The sequence below is a fragment of the Rana temporaria genome, chromosome 8 (assembly GCF_905171775.1).
Source record: "Rana temporaria chromosome 8, aRanTem1.1, whole genome shotgun sequence".
Taxonomy (NCBI): Eukaryota; Metazoa; Chordata; class Amphibia; order Anura; family Ranidae; genus Rana; species Rana temporaria.
In genome coordinates this window covers 91,138,460-91,143,531 of record NC_053496.1, presented here as the reverse complement: position 1 = coordinate 91,143,531, position 5,072 = coordinate 91,138,460, and the positions used below count along the sequence as shown (strand labels likewise).

The 5,072-nt window shown below is 43.6% G+C and overlaps 1 long non-coding RNA gene across 1 annotated transcript; it reads right to left on the bottom strand.

The window, feature by feature from the left end:
* Window positions 1–1,247: 1,247 nt before the first annotated feature.
* Window positions 1,248–4,856, bottom strand: LOC120947169. Its single transcript, XR_005750852.1, has 3 exons — window positions 4,790–4,856; window positions 3,303–3,427; window positions 1,248–1,454 (listed from the first exon to the last, which is right to left on the bottom strand). It is a non-coding gene; the product is annotated as an uncharacterized LOC120947169 (long non-coding RNA).
* Window positions 4,857–5,072: the final 216 nt, after the last annotated feature.

The following is a 5,072-nucleotide window of genomic DNA, read 5'->3' as shown; positions in this document are numbered from 1 at the left end:
AGTAAGGACATCGGTATTAAAAGAGGTACAAACAATTTATAACATTTAATGTATAAGGGGAAAGAAACGAAGAGGGTAAGCCCGGCACAAGGCCTCTCTCCTCATATCACCATCCCCAACATTACACACACACGCCATCTAGCGCCTCCCATTAGGAACGGCAGATGGAAAGCAAAATGTGAACTTAAACATCCAATTAAATAGCTAGATTCAGCAAGATTGCCTTAACTATAAGGCGGCGTAGCTTAGCGTGTTTAGGTTACGCCGCCGTAATTTAGCAAGGCAAGTACTTGATTCTCAAAGTACTTGCCTGCTAAGTTACGGTGGCGTAGCCTAAAGTGGGCAGGCGTAAGGGCGCCTAATTCACATTTGTCTGAGGGGGCGTGTTTTATGATAATGAGGCTTGACCCGACATGATTGACGTTTTTTTTTAACTGCACATGCGCCGGGTGCCTACATTTCCCAGTGTGCATTGCGTCTAAGTCCGCCGCACGGGCCTATTTATTTAGACGTGGACGTAAATGACGTAAATCCCTGTTCGCGGACGACTTACGCAAACAACGTAAAAATTTCGAATTTCGAAGCGGGAACGGCGGCCATACTTTAACATTGGCTACGCCACCTAGGGGGCATCTTTAACTTTAGGCGGCCTATCTCTTACGTAAACGGCGTATCTGTACTGCGGCGGCCGGGCGTACGTTCGTGAATAGGCGTATCTACTGATTTACATATTCTACGGCGACCGCAATGGAAGCGCCACCTAGCGGCCTGCCTAAATATTGCAACCTAAGATAGGACGGCGCAAGCCGTCGTATCTTAGATATGTTTAAGCGTATCTCTGTTTGAGAATACGCTTAAACATAGGTCGGTGCAGATTCTGAGTTAGGTCGGTGTATCTACTGATACGCCGACCTAACTCTACCTGAATCTAGCTAAAAGACTATAGAGACGACTATTTGTATAGCCAAAATTATGTTTCAAAACAGCTCTCTAGTGAAATAGTCCAGGATCCAACTCTCTGTGGGTCCCTTGGAAGGATGCAGCAATATATTAATCCAAAAACAATTAATCTAAAAATATTTTTAAAAAAAATCTATTTTTAGATTAATTATTTTTGGATTAATATATTGCTGCATCCTTCCAAAACATCTGCACATCTGCTCTCCCCCTCCTCCCTGCTGCTGACCCAGAAATGACATGAGACATCACTTCCGGGCCCCTGTTGACAGTTTCCCCGTTTTCCAAATGTGGCATGTCAAGGGGCTCACGGTCACTTAAAGCAGAAGTTCCATTTTTGGGTGGAACTCCGCTTAAAAGCTTGATACACAAAAAAGTTTCACTTAAAATGTCCCACAGATTACAGCATTTATAGACTGAATTTGATACATACTTCTCCGTTTACTCTCAAACAGCACAGTGTTGCCATACTTCAGCCTTGATGGTCATCTCGCCAGCTACAATATAAAGATAAGCTTTGGAATCACAAGAAAACATAAGCGGCAAAACTGAGGAATTTGGCGTTGTCGTAACAAACAGATATTGACAAGTGAAACCGTGTGAAGTTAGCTAATGCGTTGAAGTATTTCCATTTTGTGGGAGCGGCAAGTATCAAGACCCTTTTCCCCCCCTAAGGAGAGAAGGATTCTGACCCAATACCTAAAGTCTGACCCAAGAATAGAGAGTATTGATTTTGGCCTGGCCAAAGTGTTTGTTGACTGTAATATGGTGCCCTCATACGCCAACCAAGAAAAACTAAAAACCATTCCAAAAGCAAGTCTGTATTCCCAGGAAGAAAGAATGAACAGTTATAAGAAAATCTACCATTCCCACTGTAAGCCATAATTAAGCTTCTAGACCAACTGCCAGGAAGAACCGCAGCAGTGAGCAAGGAGACTGAATCAGATCCACCCCTGGCCTTCTCGGAGGAGTGGGCACTTCTCCCCCAGTCCAGCAAGGACTGAGATTGACCCAGTCTCTAAACCCACTACTACAGAACAGCCTAGCAACCAGTCCAGATGCCCAACTACAGCTCACAATAGAAATGTTAGACAGTCTTGCAACAGCCGACCCTTTACTTCCAGAGAGCGAGAGCATTGTCCAAGCTCTCCGTAGACTTCCCCAAGAGGGATCAAAGAGTGAAATCCACAGCCCTGCCTGCATCTCTTCACAGAGAAAGAGCTCCTAGAAACCGGTAACCTTCAAGGTAAGCTGAAGACTGATGTGAATGAAGGAGCCAACCACATTTTCCAGCATGACAGGGCAGGGCAAGCAACACTGTCGACACTGAATTACATGGAAGGCTCGCCCACCCCACTCACACCCCCAGGGGCTCAATCCATGCTAGACACTTCCAACCGAACCATAACATCTCACTCCTAGACCCCAGAACTTGGTCACCACCAAATCTGGTGGTTAAACCCAAGCCCATGAGTCATGATAAAAGCTCAAAACTCTGGTGAAACCTATCATCTTAAATTAATTTGTGGGTCCACACAATGTGTGGCCAACCCAAGCCAAGAGTTAGAATGAAAGCTCATAACTCTGGTGAAAACTATCCACCCAAGCTGGACTATCATCTTAAATTAATTTGTGGGTTCACACAATGTGTGGCTAACCCAAGCCAGGAGTTAGAATAAAAGCTCATAACTCTGGTGAAACCTATCATCTTAAATTAATTTGTGGGTCCACACAATGTGTGGCAACTAACCCAAGCCAAAAGTTAGAATGAAAGCTCATAACTCTGGTGAAACCTATCCACACAAGCTGGACTATCATCTTAAATTAATTTGTGGGTCCACACAATGTGTGGCCAACCGAAGCCAAGAGTTAGAATGAAAGCTCGGAACTCTGGTGAAACCTATCCACCCAAGCTGGACTATCATCTTAAATTAATTTGTGGGTCCACACAATGTGTGGCAACTAACCCAAGCCAAGAGTTAGAATAAAAGCTCATAACTCTGGTGAAACCTATCATCTTAAATTAATTTGTGGGTCCACACAATGTGTGGCCAACCCAAGCCAAGAGTTAGAATAAAAGCTCATAACTCTGTTGAAACCTATCCACCCAAGCTGGACTATCATCTTAAATTAATTTGTGGGTCCACACAATATGTGGCTACCCCAAGCCAAGAGTTAGAATAAAAGCTCATAACTCTGGTGAAACCTATCATCTTAAATTAATTTGTGGGTCCACACAATATGTGGCTGTCCCAAGCCAAGAGTTAGAATAAAAGCTCATAACTCTGGTGAAACCTAGCAAACCAAACTGGACTATCATCCTAATATGTTTTCTTGGTACCCACCATCCACGAATGCTGCCGGACAAGAGAAGGGATTCCATCATGCTTGGAGTGTTCTGCCTTCAACTTGCTTGAAGTGGCCAAGGCTTCCAATAATGGAAAAGATAACATTTTCAATTGCAACTTGTCTACAAGAGATAAAATTTGAGGTGGAGGTTAAAAATTCAAAGATTAAACATATCATGAAAAAGACTAACTGCCGACCCAAAATGATTGACCTGCTGTTATGCTCAACACCTGGCTTCATGTGTTCCAGATCAAGAAAGTCTAGAAGTCTTTCTGCATACTTGTCCTGGTTAAGAGTATCGGTATGACAGCCAAGTAACTGAAACTTCCAGGAGGAACCCATAATAGAAGCCTCTATGGCAGAGATATGCAATTAGTGGACCGTCAACTGTTGCAGAACTACAAGTCCCATGAGGCATAGCAAGACTCACAGCCACAAGCATGACACCCAGAGGCAGAGGCATGATAGGACTTAAAAAAAATAACATAAAAACCATCCTAGATAATTCCATACTGGGAAAATATTGAAGATGTCTTTTGCTTCACTTCCACTTTGCAATGGCATACTGAACAGTAAAGTAACTAATGCACTTGCTGCCTGGCTAATTTGGCTTTAAAAAATTGGTCTGAAAACAAACAAGCATTCTGTGATTGAGTGTCGGACCGCCAACGGTTGCAGAACTACAAGTCCCATGAGGCATAGCAAGACTCACAGCCACAAGCATGAAGGGACTTGTAGTTTTGCAACAGCTGGAGGTCTGCTAATTGCATATCCCTGCTCTATGGTTTCCTATGCTTAATATAAAAAAAACACCCTAAATAATGCCATACTGGGAGCATATTGATGTTTTTTGCTTCACTTCCACTTTGCAATGGCATATAATGGACAGTAAAGGAACTAATGGACTTGTTGCCTGGCTAATGTGGCTTTAAAAAGTTAGTCTGAAAACAAGCATTCTGTGATTGTTGGAATTTTATATTTCTTAGGACACTCAAAGTGTTGATGCAAAAGCACCAGATGGCCAGAACAAACCTTCTTAATAAAATCAGACTTCAGCAATGGCGGCCTCTGTACTTTCCTCATGTTTAAGGGCTAGACAAACCCCAGGCGTCAGGTCGCCAAGGCCAACAAAACACATCCCCTCACACTGCTTGAGCTGCCACAAAATGCTCCACACCCCGTACACCTACCCCAAGTATCCCGGGCTCAGCTTGCTGATCTGCAGGTTTGAGACTGGCATAGGTGCACATCTGCTCTCCCCCTCCTCCCTGCTGCTGACCCAGAAATGACATGAGACATCACTTCCGGGCCCCTGTTGACAGTTTCCCCGTTTTCCAAATGTGGCATGTCAAGGGGCTCACGGTCACTTAAAGCAGAAGTTCCATTTTTGGGTGGAACTCCGCTTAAAAGCTTGATACACAAAAAAGTTTCACTTAAAATGTCCCACAGATTACAGCATTTATAGACTGAATTTGATACATACTTCTCCGTTTACTCTCAAACAGCACAGTGTTGCCATACTTCAGCCTTGATGGTCATCTCGCCAGCTACAATATAAAGATGAGCTTTGGAATCACAAGAAAACATAAGCGGCAAAACTGAGGAATTTGGCGTTGTCGTAACAAACAGATATTGACAAGTGAAACCGTGTGAAGTTAGCTAATGCGTTGAAGTATTTCCATTTTGTGGGAGCGGCAAGTATCAAGACCCTTTTCCCCCCCTAAGGAGAGAAGGATTCTGACCCAATACCTAAAGTCTGACCCAAG